The 15,243-nt window shown below is 38.7% G+C and overlaps 1 long non-coding RNA gene and 1 pseudogene across 3 annotated transcripts in view; one reads left to right on the top strand and one right to left on the bottom strand.

Moving 5' to 3' along the window:
• The window catches only part of LOC123384002, a 287,319-nt gene that overhangs the window by 66,534 nt on the left and 205,542 nt on the right, over positions 1 to 15,243 (top strand). The gene's annotated exons all lie outside the window — the stretch shown is intronic.
• LOC101093511 lies at positions 9,671 to 10,140 on the bottom strand (annotated as a pseudogene).

The following is a 15,243-nucleotide window of genomic DNA, read 5'->3' as shown; positions in this document are numbered from 1 at the left end:
TCAAGCTAACATACTGTTAAATAAAACATGTTCTATCTTATTTTTTTAATGTTTGTAACACCCAGAAGTCCAAGTTTAAATACAACATTCTTGGATTCATTATTCCAGGTCAATGAATAAGGAACTGACCCTGGTCCTCGGTCTTCCCCCTTCTCTTTCCATTTTCAGGTCTGTTCTATATTTTGTGATATTATACATACACATGGATATCCAGATCATTGCTTCCAAGATCCACTCTCACTCCTGCAAACAACTGCCTCTGAGTTACCTCTTGGGTCTGTGTCTTGGATCAATATACAGAATAGATTGCAGACTGGGAAGCAGGCTTGCAGACCCCTGGGCAGGGAATTCTGGACCCCTGGGAAACCAGGGCATATTCTGTAAGTGGTCTGTAGACTCCAGTTGTGCACATTCCACTGACTTGTAGACTCCCTACCTGGTGGCGGGTGGGTGGCTGCAATTGGTAGTGTATCCGGAGGGAAACCAACACTGGGCCCTCTGAAGCACATACTCCAGACTGTGTTCTAAGGATGGTACCAGTAGGCTTTGTTGGTCTTGGCAAGGATTTGGCTTTTAATGTTAACAGAGATAAGAAAACATTGAAGTGTTTCGCTTTTCATTTTCAATCTCGCTCTGGCTGCTGTGTGGCGAGCAGCCTGGAGTGGGTCAAGAATGGAAGGAGGGAGCTCAGTGAAGACACTGTTGTAGAGTTTTCAACAAGAGATGGTATCTCTACGGGTTCCTATGAGCAACCAATAGTTAGTGATAAACAAAATGCCCTCCCACTCTTCAATACTCTTGGAGACTATAGAAAGCAGATTCTTTTGTTGAGGGAGAATAAAAGTGATAAATGAAAGCTTTTATACCCACACAGTTTACCATTACTTTAGCGTGTCTTTTATTCAGCTGTCTTCACTAACATAATTTTATTATTCCACTATTCTTATCAACATGACTTTATTATTTCAGGAAACTCTTGCCCAAGAAATATAAATTGCAAATAGCTTTATTGTTTGCTCCAGGAGCTACCTAAAAAAAAAAAAATTAAGTGAATATCAGATTGGTCAACTTTTATATAGATAGCATCAAACGATTCTTACTTGTAAGACTCTGCACACTTTTTAAAAAATTTATTTTTATTTTTGAGATTTTGTGTGAGTGGGGGATGGGGCAGAGGGGGAAGGGAGAGAGAAAGAGAGAAAGAAAGAGAGTGAGAGAGAGAATTTTAAGCAGTCTCTACGCTTGGCACGGAGCCCAATGCAGGGCTTGATTCCATGACCCTGGGATCATGACCTGAGCCAAAATCAGGAGTCAGGTGCTCAACCAACCGAGCCACTCAGATGCCTCTTCAAGACTCTTTGAAACCATCCTCTAGAAAACCTCATATTACCATGTTCACCAATTCTAATCATGATCCTTATACATTATCAGTATAGTTCTCTGTGTTGAAAGACTGTCTTAAACCAATCTCAAAATCTCATGTATTTCCCAACTTTGTAGTTCCCCCTTGGAAAGGCTATGAAAACGCTGATAAAATAGGGTTCTCCTTTATCTTTATTTATTCCATGAGGAATAAATTCAACTTTGTCTCATCAAGAGTTTAGGAGCACCAGGGTGGCTCAGTTGGTTAAGTGTCTGACTCTGGATTTTGGCTCAGGTCATGATCTCATGGTTGTGAGATTGAGCCCTGTGTCAGGCTGTGCAGAGTGTGGAGTCTGCTTAAGATTCTCTCTCTCTTTGTCTCTCTTTATCCCTCTGCCCCTCTCCCCTGCTGTGTGCTCTAAATAAATAAGTAAATAAACATAAAAAAGGGGTTGTTTTGGTGATGTTTATAGCAAGCCACTCTTTGACAATCTTGGAGGCCCACTGAGATCTGATAAAGACATCAAACTTCTACAACCCAAGACATCTGGAAATAGAGCAATCTTCTGAGACCTCTTGAGTTTTCAACTCAGGGATATTGCATTGGGTCCAACTTCCTATTTCAATCTTTTTCTTTTCTTTCTTTTTTTCTTTTCCTTAGCTCCCCAGATAGTGACTTGATTTTGTCTTCTAGGAATAAACAAAATACCCTCCTACTCTTCATAAGCCTTTTAAGGAACTCTCTGATGAAATAATCAGACTTGTAAACCTCCTACTCTTTCTAGAAATCTGCCTTATTATTGCAACCTTGTGATATATAAGAAATACATGTTCTGTCATTTCTTACGTATATTTGGTCATTTCTCATATATATTTGGTCTTCACCCACAGTTCCTGGCTCCCAGCAAACCAAACTCTTGGAATTTCCTGAGAGATAGGAGCAATGGGAACAACATTTGTTATATTCGGTCTCTTGTCCTCAGTTCCTGAAAATACTTCAGAGCCATAAAGGTGAAATGAGTGTCTTGTTATTCATAACAAGCACTTTTCACCACTGGTTTATGCTAATGAGGTGACTTTCTAAAGCACCTATAGATGGGGTCTGATTGCCAAGGGGATCAACAATGAATAGGTGTATGATTGACCTACATATAGAACCAAACCAAATTGACAGAAGCCTCCATTAGTTTATCTACTGTGGTTAGTGCCCTTAGACATCATAGGTAGGCTTTTGCCATTGCGTTTATAGGGACTATAGTAAGCTATTAATTCTGATGATTTTGATGAGGTTGAATCAGAATAACAGGCCAACTGTAGCCCCTCACCCCTTTCTAGAAATCAGGGGTAGGACTTAAAGTTGCAACCTTCTATTCATGGTTGAGGTATAATTGACATACATATAGATGGACATACTCAATGTATACAATTTGATGAATTTGGAGATAAGTATAAAACAGTAAAACATCACCATAATCGATGCCATAAACATATCAGTCTCCTCCAAAAGTTTCTTCCTGCTTTTTTTTCTTGTGGTAAGAATACTACATTAGATGTATCTTCTTAGAGAATTTTTAAGAATATGTTAGCTATAGGCATGATGCTATAGAGTAAATCTCTAGGATTTCTTCATTTCACAGAACTGAAACTTAGTACCTTTGACCAATATCCCCTCTACCCTACCCTTGGTAACTAGCACTCTATGAGTTTGACTATTTTAGGTTCCTAGTATAAGTGGGATCCTGTATACTAGTGTCAGAACTGAACTGAATTGTAGAATATCCAGCTGATACTAGAAATTTCTTGGTGTAGGGAAAAAACCCCACACTTCAGAATTGGTGATCAGAATCAAAGTCCTTGTCTCAATCAGTTTAAGCTCCTATAACAAAAATAACATAGACTGGGTGGCTTAAACAATAGAAATGTGTTTCTCACATATTTGGGAGCTAGAAAGTATGAGATTAGTTACGGTGCCAGCATGGACACTTCTGTTGAGGGCTCTCTTCCTGCTTGCACACTGTTGCTTCTGGTTGTATCCTCCCATGGTGGAAAGCAGAGAGCTTTTCCCAACACCATTCATTGAAGAGACTATTCTTTCCCAATTGTGTATTCTTGGCACTGTTGTTGAAGATCAGTTGATTGTGTATGCATGAGTTTATTTCTGAGCTTTCTGTTTTATTGCATTCGCCCAGCAGATTTTTGGTATGTTCTGGTCATTGCTTTTTTCTTAGGATTTTTGAAGCATTTTCTGCCTGGAGAGCTAGAAACAGTATCAAAAATATTACTTAATTTTGTGTTCCCAAACTAGGAATTTCTAACCTATGTTTCTAATGACAAGAGTACCCATTTTACTGTGACTGTTAAAAAGCTTTGCAAAATCCTGCCACTCAGAAACTTTACTGCTCATATTGCCCCCAGTCTCTAGAAAAGGAAGAAAGAACAAACAGAACTGGAGAACTCAGACTGGCAAAATTCTCAGAGACTCTCAAACTTCTGAGGCTGAAGATATTGCCATTGAGATCATCTCCCTTTGGGATTCATTGACTCTCCCGTTTCAATTGATAATGGTTGACTTATAGAAACATCACTTGCAATTATGGACTCCATTTACTAAAAACGGACATAGTCCAATATTGCAGGAGATTCTAGGAATGCATGCAGTATTTTTTTCAAGAGGTTTGAGCAGCCTTTCTTATAGTCCTTCTAAACAACCTTTGAAGGATCTAAAACCTGAGACCAGGTCTTCTAAAAAGAGCCCATTAAGTACTGTTCACAACTAGAACAGCAATAAAATTCCAAGCAGCTGTTCCTTGGATTCATGCCTCTCAAATAAAGAGGCACAAACTATCTTTGAATCACCAGAAAGTGGTTCTTAGAGATCTCAAGATGAGGATTCTCTGAATATCTCAAGAGTCAGACCATCTTCAGAAGGAGATAAGTATTACACAGACAGCTTTCACCCAGGATTCACAAAATAATACTGTAGATTATAATTCTTTAATAGGCATTATTTTGTTGTTTATTTTTCTGGACATTTTATTTCCTTTGTTGCTTATGTAAGGCTATCTTTAACTAAGTTATTGTAAGAACTCCATTCCTGATTTCAGTGTTATGCCATCTCAGTCACTCCATTGTATGAACCCCGTGAATGGCTAGAATTTGTTAATAAATGTATGCATATGACTAAACATCAGAAAACATACTTCCATTTGGAGCCACCCAGCTTCCTTTGGTACCAGTTCCTTATAATAAATCTCTTGGTTTCCAGGGTAACTGTACTTGACTGTCAGCTAACATTGTATGTAGAAAACCCCACAACAGACCAGACAGAGAGAAATCTGAAACCCCATATCACATTGCACTTAGAAAAGAAAGTTCCTGTCTTCACTGAAACAGCGTTCAGTGATTTTTTGCTGGGCCTCAGTTTTGAAATTGAGCTTGTACAAAGATAGAACTGAGAAGAGGACTAGAGTAGAGATGGTATTCACTGGAAGACCAACTAACTTTCAAAGGAAAGACACACTATTTTTCTTTGGCCTTAGGTCTACCTAAGGATCTCATCTCAGTCCTGCAAACTCGTTGCCTGGTACTGGGCCATGCTTGACGAGTAGTTCCAGATTTTACAACACTGCAGTCTGTTGGGGTAGATTATCTAAAAACAGATCATTTAATGGCTCCTAATGACTGGTATTGGATTTGTGTACAAATGACTACTCATTTCTAACTGCCAAATGGGAAGAGACTTGTTATATGTTGGTAATCTGATTCCTTTCTTTAGGATAGTCTCTACATCACTTAGGGACCATTTTGGCCCTCAGTTTTCCCTTTTAGAAAAATTTCACCCTGTGCCTTAAAATAGGCCTGGAGAGTGGGAAGAATCCAATATGCCATTGTTTACAAACTAGCTAAAGAACTAGAGAATGCCACCAAGGGAAGTGACACTTGAGACCTTCATTAAATTAGGCAGATGCTTGTCCAGAAGAGAGCCTCTTTAGATATAACATTGGCCTCTTGAGAGGGAATATGTGATGTTTTAGGGGAGGTGTGTTGTGCTTAGATTCTTACAGGCCTCTTTGGTATCTTTAATGTCGTGAAAGAGATTTGGGAAGGAACAAACCATAGGATTGTCAGTTTAGCTAAGAAACTTCTATCTGGTATGTGGGTTTTTTGCTTTAGGGATGAGATCTATTTTCTGTCTAATTTGGGCACCTTGTCTCCTGGCTGACAAGTGAAATACAAACTCTAATCATAATTATACCTTTAACAACTGCCTGGTTGTAACGTTCAGATGTGTGATCACCAGGCATTTGAATATTGCTGAACAGCCGCCGTGCCATCAAATGATCCAACAGGTGATCTTCCAACAAAAAGAATAGGAAAACCTTATCCTTGTGGAGGTTGAAACAACCATCTCTGGAAACATGATACAATATCCTGGCAACTCAAATATTGATGAGAATTTGGACTGAACACATCCCCAGATGTTAAGGAACCCTCTTGGGGCACCTGGTGGCTCAGTCGGCTAAGCATCTCTTGTTTTGGCTCAGGTCATCATCTCATGGTTCGTGAGTTCAAGCCCTGCATTGGGCGTGCTGACAGTGTGGTGCCTCCTTGGGATTCTCTCTCTCTCCCTCTCTCTCTCTGTCCCTCCTCTGCTTGTTCTCTGTCTATCCCTCTCTCTCTCTCTCTCTTTCTCTCTCTGTCTTTTAAAATAAATAAATAAACTTTAAAAAATGAACCTTCTCATAGGTCAGGTTGGAAGAATGACCACACGGTGGGACAGTGATACTGAAAGCATCTACATGCATATAGCTTATGGTCTACGTAAACATGACTTTGTTTCGCTGTCTTAATTGACTTTATTGTTCTTCATCAATATGAATTTACTATTCCAGGAAGCTCTTGTGTAGAAAAATAAAAGATACAAATATCTTTATAGATTGTTCCAGGGACTTTTTGAAAAAAACACAAAACACAAAACAAACAAACAAAAAACCCATTTAAATAAGCACCAAACTGTTCAAATGCTTAACAGATAGCATCAAACAACTGTGAACTTCCCTAAACTCTTCAAAACTCATGCTTCAAACTTCTCACCTTGTGTGTCCACCAGTACTAAATTATAATGATCCATACTAATCCTAAAGACCCTGAATTGAATATCCACCTTAAACCTGGCTCCCGATCCTCACAAATACCCTGATTTTTCTGTCCCCTTTCTGAGATACTACTAAAACTCTCTCGACAGTGTGCTCTCCCTAACTCTGGTAGGAATACATTCAACTTTATGGTATCCATGACAGATTATATAGATATAGATATAGATACAGATATAGATAGAGATATAAATTTACTCTTTTTATTTTTAGCCATACTAGTAAGCTCAATGTTACCCCCTTTTTATTTTAATTTGTACTTCTCTGATGACTGTTGAAGTTGAGACCTTTTTCTTTAAAAAAAATTTTTTTTAATGTGCATTTATTTTTGAGAGAGAAACAGAGTGAAAGTGGGGGAGGGGCAGAGAGAGAGGGAGACACAGAGTCTGAAGAAGGCTCCAGGCTCCAAGCAAGTGTTCAGCACAGAGCCCGACGTGGGGCTCGAACCCACAAACTGAGATCATGACCTGAGCCGAAGTCGGACATTTAACCGACTGAGCCACCCAGGCGCCCCGAGACCTTTTAACATGCTTAAGAAAATCTGTATCAATACAAACTAAAGGAGAAAAAAACAAAAACAATCTATAACAAAAAAATGATAAAGTAAGATGAATAATGATATGGAATTAAAGTCAAAGAAAGAATAGCAGCAAGTGAATGCTGTAATTGACTACAAGCTGTACTGGTGATACACTGATAAAATTTTTTTTTTACGTTTATTTATTTTTTGGGAGACATAGAGAGAGCACAAGTTGGGGAGGGGCAGAGAGAGAAGGAGACACAGAGTCTGAGGCAGACTCCAGGCTCCGAGGTGTCAGCACAGAGCCCGACACGGGGCTCGAACTCACAAACCATGAGATCATGACCTGAGGTGAAGTCGGACGCTTAACCAACTGAGCCACCCAGGTGCCCCTGATGGTACACTGATAATAGTGTAAAATTTTAGGAATCTTAACTCTATGAAGCAATCTTCCCAGTGGGACTTTACAACATTATCAAGCAGAACACAGCAGCCAGGCTTCTGAACAGAATGCTGCATTAAAGCCTTAAGAAAAATTTTCTAACAAAGTAATTTTGGTTTATGAATGGAAAATATTAATAAACTTTATAGCTCACTTAATAAGTTTCTAAATAATGAAGAGAGCCTTCATATCAGTCCTCAGGTCATACTCTGAAGGTCACTGATCTAAGGCTTGGTTCCAAAAGGAAAACCACTGGGATATAAGGGAAGATTTATTAATGTGCTTTCCATATCTATATTAATAAAGTTGAATCTCAAAATACTCACCTTGGAAAAATGTCCTAGGTTATCTGATAGCAATATATGTTTAGAAGGTATTAGCTATTCATATCCTATATGTGCTAATAGAAATGACACAGTTTTATATTTAGGGGACTTATTTAAAAACTGGTACAAAGAAAATAGCAATAACAAGCACATTATCAGTTATGTATAAATTTCTGTTAACAGATACTGAGAAGGGATTGATCCACTCAGAAACATACCAGAATGGACCTGCCACAATGAGCATTATTCTCTTGGGAGGTTATTTTTTCTAGCAAATTTGGCTGCTGATTTTGATTAGCAATATATTTATATAAGAGAAAATTTTCTTCTACCCATTAAACAGTTTCCATAACACTGCTGCAGACTCTACAGCTTGGCCTCTAACAAAGGCAGCTTAGTATTATTTTGAATTTACTTTAGAATTGCTAAAATTGAGGCAAACCAATTTTTTTCCTTAAGTGGAAAAGCAGCTCAACAACGTTTAAATGAACCATAACAAAAATGTCCAGTAGCTTCTTAATGAGCTTCAATAGAGTTGTCTAAAGTGAACTGCCAAAGACATTTTTTTTTCCCAGAAACTAGAAATAGACCTGTAGGGGCCAAACTCCCAGTCCAAGGCTCTGCCCCAGCTAGTGTTCCTAAAAGCCTGATCTGAAATATCAAAGCAAAATTTATTATCGTTATCCTTATGAGATAATCCCCATAGCAGCCTAGCATTACTGTTGTAGCTCACTAAGGGCTCAAGATCTCCCAGTGCATAGTGTGCTTAAATATGCTATTTATAACCAGAAAATATACTTTCAGTATAAGCCATTTTGTAAATCTGTAGATGCAAGAAAAGGGCAATATAGATTTGTGTGTGTGTGTGAAACTGAGCTATTTTATAAACTGCACCATAGATCTCTAGAGTATGTAGGGAAATTTCGCTTTATTTTGTTTCATTATGTGAAATATCTTTTGGAAATGTTTCTCTTTGGCTTCAGCAAATGTCCTGGCTTAGCCGCTGTGTTACAGGTGCTCCAGGAAACTGGAAGACCTGTCTAAGAACTTAGTACCCTTAGTTTGCCTAGTCCTGAGGGTATGTGGCCCTGAATGTCATGCTGATGGTGGACATGGAGAAACTCAAGAGAATAAACAAGGCAAACAAAGAGTTGAAATGTTTGGATGTTTGTCTGGAAAACACAGACAGAATCTGGGGGAGCAAAAATGAAGGCTGCACAGTTACCATGCTGATCTCCTCTGCGCAATGAGGGATGACGGAGAGTGGTCACCGCTTTGTCGAGATGTGCATCTAGCAGTCCCTGGATACCATGTTCTGTAGCATAAAAATAGGCTTGTTTAATAAAGATGACGATCATATCATAGGAGACCCAGAAAAGGCCAGAAGCTTAGTAGAAGGCTGAGACTAGGATCCAAGGAACCATCTAAAAGAGTATTAAGGTTTTGTTTGGTCATTTGCTTGTTTCAACTATTCAGAAGCAAATTTACTGTGCAGCTTATGAATCGAAACTTCAGGGTGCCTCACCTGGTGTGTACTGAGAGTTTCTGAGAGTTTTTGTGAGTCTCAGGTAGAGAGGAGAATCCAGGTTGCCATCAAGAAGCATTTCTCTGTCGATACCTCTGGTAGATGGCCCAAGAGCTCTCACAAGAAAAGGACCTGGATCTGCATTAATTTTTGGTGGTTTATTTTCTCATTCTAACTAAATGCTTACTCTCTTTTATTATTGATACAGTGTTTATTTGTCTTCCCTCTGTCAAATCCTGAGCTAGCCACGTTCCCCAGACTGCCTGGGGAGATATAGGAAAAGGAGCAAACAGGGCAGAGGAGACACTGGAAAAAGACCTATGGGAAGTAGAGACAGCTCTGTCACATGGAGAAGAGGACAAGAAAGGCCATCACCATGCAGAAGAGTCCCATGGCCTCCGGGAGGGCAAAGCCCAGAATGGTGTAGGAGAAGAGCTGTTCAGGGAGGGGCTCCTGGCATAACCAATGATGAGGCTCCCAAATGCAGTCCCTGTCCCAGCCCTGGAGCCAGCCACCCCTACCGTGGCAGCCCCAGCCCCAATGCACTTGGCTGCTGTGCCCTGTCCCTTGAAATGGCGCTGGTTTGGAAGCTGCGGCTGGGAATACGTGAGGTCGGGGGGTGTGGGACTGCCAAGCTGCCAAGGCTCCATCTGTCAGTGTCTCCAGTGGTTTTAGCGACACTGCAGACAGTGACTGGCTCAGCAACTGAGAGGTGCTCCTGACCAAGAAGGGGCGGAGACTAACTTTGGGCAGGCAGACATTTTCAGAGGATGAGGGGCTGTGGCAGGAGAGCTGCTCCCAGTGCAGAGATGACAAAGTGAAATGTCCACTTTTGTACCTAATGTTGTCTTTGCACTTCTGTATTTCTTTGTGGAAGTTCTCCCAATATTGTATAAGCTTCAGGCCAAACAAAATCTGGATTGCCCTTATTTTGTGGTTTGTTCACAATGTCAGACAGGTAGCTGGATTCTTTCTTGACACTTTAGAAATACATATCCTGTAAACAGATAGTTTATGGAACAACTGTAGTGTTTGCTACTCATGTCAGAGTGATAGCCTTAGAAAGACCCATCTCAGAGACAAGGTCAGGAACAGAGAAGAGGTTTTCCGTACGAGACTGCTAACAGTTTTGATTGCACAAATGCTGTTATTTAGTTTTCTAATACATAGCTACTAAGAGAGAAAAAAAAGAACCTGTTCATCATATATATTATGTAAGAAAAATGAGACACCACACTAACAGGCAGCAGCTGGACACATCCAGGTCATTGACACTTGGATGTATGATGGAAACCTTTGGGGTCAATGTGGAGTTCATAGGTTTATGAACACCTGGATGACTACATAGCAGAGCAGATAAAGGGAATAATGTAAGGGAAACCAACAGACCTGTACTAAAAAAGTATAAAGGAAAGAGTCTAGAAATTTAACAGGGTAATTAATATGTACAAAATACAAATTAGTTTGCATTCACTGAGGAATTGTGATAATTTTATTTTAAGAACATATTTTAGTACCCAAAGGATTTCTTTCCATAACAATTAGTTGGAATCGTAATTGGTTTAATTATGTAAACAGTTCAACTGTATAAGATAAATATGGCATTCCTGTTTTTGGCTTAAAATATCTTTTTCTTTCAGAAGTTAAGAAAAGCATACTTGCATGTTCCTAGAGAATTTTACAATGAAGAGTGGGTAAAGTTTTGGTCTGCCTTTGAAGGTAGAATAGTTGATATTTAGATCATTGATGTAATTATAAGGATGTTGTTTGGAGTTTTCATTTAGCGTGATATTATTAAATATGGAGAGTAATTTTTAATGCTCCTAAAAGCAAGTATTCTACATTCTTATGTATTTTGTCAGTATATTTTAAAATGTAAAATGTATTTCCTCTGACAAAGATAGAATAAGATTAAAAAAATCCCCCTCATTAAGGAACTAACTCATTGATGCATTCCACATCTGGTAGATACTCAATAAATATTTGTTGAATGAAGGAATTATTTTAGCTATTATATAAATGCTTTCTAGAAATAAAGTGCACATATTTTTAAATGACCCAATGATAATTAAACTCTGAAAATGACTAGTGCTTGCTAATGGATGGGAAAATAATTTTTAAGAGGAGCTTTTCAAACTATTGAGGACATTTTTACTTGAGTTTTTTTTAAATATATCTTTTTATTCCTAGCTGCTGGTATAGTTGCTGCCGTGAGTAGATACTAAATAAATGTTTGTTGATTTCATGGATAAATGAGGCATTTTAAGGGTTAGTCCTCTCATCTGAAATTATACATAGTTTATATTCAGGTTGACAATTTATTTATGTAATGATATGAGATTGTGATTGTCAGCAACATATAGAAAGTGCTAAGCATGAGACCCTCCAGGAAAATTAAAAAAAAAATAGACTAGATGAGAAGTAGAGGAAATTTTATAGTCTCAGGAATGACAATGCTTCAGTAATTATACGGCCAAAGATAGTAAGTATGGCAAGTAATAAGCATGGGCCAGTAAAAAGGACAAAAGAGGGAATTTGAGGTTGTGAAAAAAACACAAAGGGGATGATTAAGATATATATGGGAAGTGAGAGTTTACTTAATGAAGCTAAAGCAATGGTATGTTGAGGAGTAATGAGGTATTTGGCTAGAAAATATGAGAATTGTGGATTCCAGTGATGAAGGGCCTTAGATGCCAGACTCAAGAATTTAGATGTCATAGACAAGAGATTCTAAGGGACTAGCATGATAAGAGAAGTGTTTGAAAGACATAATGCTGGCAGCTGTGTGCAGCATAGAATGACAGGTTCAGAAGCTAGAGGCTTAGCATATCCCAGTAAGATGAAGGTCTGCTCTTGAGAGGTTTCTAGGGTAAGGAAAAGGAAGCTATAAATGTAGGAGAGGTGGGGGCAGGACAGCATTGACTAAGGGCAGATTCAGGGTGCCAGTTAAAGGAGTAGGGTCAGTTGGCTGGGTTTAAGGCTTATTTACATTTCAGAGGTCACAGACTCCCTAAGACATGCCCTCTGACATAGATGATGGGAAAGGATGAAATGTTAAGACATAAATTGTAAACTTCAGGAATTACCAACATGAGTGTGATAGCTGAAAACTGCAAGAATGGGTAATATAGAGAATCCATAGAAAGAGGAGAACAAAATATTAAAGTAAGCTTTGACCTCACAGGTGGGTCAAGAAGAGAGGAGGAGATGGGAAACAGTGAAACTATAGCTGAGGAAAGAGGATATCATGTTTTCAGAGGAGAAGGAAGATTTCAGGGAAACAGTGACCAACTGGGTCAACTGTAGTCAAGGAAACCAAAAAGTTGGACACATGAAAGCTCAGGGGAAAACTCATTCATTTAGGGGCAGAGGAGGGGAAATTTTTTTTTCTTTTTTTTTTAACCTTTTTGATATGTCATTGAAAAATTTGAGGGTGGATGTTGTATTATTAATGTTTTCAAGGAGATTAATACTAATCTTAATATGGGGAGGTAAATAGTGATTCTAAATAAATAAATAGTGACTTGATTCTTAGAATTTTGCTGCTGAAAGCTATATGGTTCAAAAAAATCAGGTAATTCTAATCCTCAGATGCTGAAGATAAGCAGTTCAACTCAACTTCCAGCTGGAAGAATTGACTACATGTTAGGGGGATGAATCATTTTAAAAGGGTTGGATTGTTCTTAGTAACTTGTTTCCAAGGCTTCTGGATATGTTTCTGTTGCTTTGCTTGGTTTTCAAAGGGCTGGAAGTGGAAAACAGTAAAGAATTTAATCCTGTGGAAAACAGAAAAAAAAAAAGCTCATTTCTATGCTCACTCAAAATACATAGGAGAAGGACATGAAAATAAGTCGGAAGTTGAAGTTGACAATTAGGCTCCTGGCTCTGTGACTTTGTCATTCACAGAGGAAGTGAAACAGAAATGAACCTTGTTTTTTGTTTTTGTTTGTTTGTTTGTTTTAATAGGAGTCTATATGCATTTGATGACAAACAGTAGATCATGTTTAAATAAATTTTTTTAATACGTGGTGAAACATGACTTCCTACTAACCTGAAGATTTATGGTCAATTTTCTTACCCAAGCTTATTGGTAATGTAAAGCTAACAAGGATGAACGTTATTTGCACTTAACTCTTTGCAGTACCACTGTCAAATAGATATTTCATGGTGGTCACTGCTTACAGAGTCAACTGGTTTATTAAACAATTTTATCCTGGTGAAGTATAAGCATAAAATGATTATATTTTTTCTCCAATTGCTATTTTCTTTTTTTAAAATTTTTTTCAACGTTTTTATTTATTTTTGGGACAGAGAGAGACAGAGCATGAATGGGGGAGGGGCAGAGAGAGAGAGAGACACAGAATCGGAAAGAGGCTCCAGGCTCTGAGCCATCAGCCCAGAGCCTGACGCGGGGCTCGAACTCACGGACCGCGAGATCGTGACCTGGCTGAAGTCGGACGCTTAACCGACTGCGCCACCCAGGCGCCCCTCCAATTGCTATTTTCAACCATGCTCTGTTAAATCACTCTTTCTAGTCCTCTTAAAATTATCTCAGGTTGTTTTCGTAACTTTTCATCCATTCCAAGATATTAAAAAATCAATTCCATTCTGGAATGACATAAGTTCAGCAACATGCCAAATTAACCCAGTTCCTCTCTTTATGTTTTGTGCTTAGTAGTCTAAGGAAACTGCATTGTGGGTCCTGTTCTTTCATTTCTTCTCCCTTTCTAATTCTGTCCTATCCCTTTCTGGGTTTCTTTTCTCCTCCTACATTGGAGCCTGGGAAGAGAAATATGAGAAAGGCCAAATGTTCATACCTGCATTCCAGAAGGCTGGCTCTCTTACATGGAATGCAAGTATGAGTTTTTAAAGAGTTCTACGCAGGTTCCTACTCAAGGGTGCCTCTCATATTCTCTTGTTGCTGTGGTCCTCCTGGTCATAATATTAGTAAGACAACTCGAGCATGGATACCCTCCTAGGAGTTTGTATCTGAGAAGTATAGACTGCTCCAGTAGAGTCCCCGTACTGCTGTACTTCTCCAATTCAATTTTTTTTTAACTAAGTAGGCACTGAAGGCAGATCCCAATCCTGCTCCCCAAGGGGAAATTAGATGGATTCCCCACTTTTTTCTCATCGCTTGGCTTATTATGGTGGCTGAAAGAGTGGAATCACCATCTTTTCTCTTTTGCCCTTCAGTCAAGAGATGGCAATATCTCTCCACCCACTGTGGCTAGCTCCCTAGACCCCAGAACCTGTTGGCTTCTCTTCATCCTGTTTACACTCTTGTACACTGTTCTTTTATTAAGCCTCCTTCAACACCTATTAGAATGTATCATGTGTGCAGTGTCATGGCTCTGACTGAAATGGATAATAAACAATCTCAACAACTCTATACTATAAATATTTTAAGGTAAGATGTGATTTACACAAAATAGTTCTTATGAAATTTGCATCTCTGAATGTTACTAGACAGAAAGAAAACTTGAATAGGGTAAGTTGAATTAAAATCTCAGCTCTGACATATATAAGCTCATTTGTAAAGTGGACATATACATCCCTACTTCATGAAGTTGACATGAAGATTCAATGAGATAAAGGAAACACGATTTCACACAGGTCATAGTCGATAAATATTCATTCAACATCTACATGATTCAAGACACTAAGTGCTTTCTATACAACACTAAGTGCTTTCTATACAATAAAGTGTTCTACAAATACAAGTTGATTTAATTCTTAATCTGATACAGGAGAAATATCTTGAAGTCATGAAAACATTCTTCTTTGTATAGAATGAGGAAGACCAGAGTGGACGAAGTGGAACTAGCTCTTCTTGGTGTCCTTCACTTGATTCTCTGACTGTGAAACATCAGCATAAAATCTGATTTATACTCTCTGGTAATAAGATTAGCAAC

This window comes from Felis catus, chromosome A2 (assembly GCF_018350175.1).
Source record: "Felis catus isolate Fca126 chromosome A2, F.catus_Fca126_mat1.0, whole genome shotgun sequence".
NCBI classification, from domain to species: Eukaryota; Metazoa; Chordata; class Mammalia; order Carnivora; family Felidae; genus Felis; species Felis catus.
This window is presented reverse-complemented; position numbering and strand designations above follow the sequence as displayed.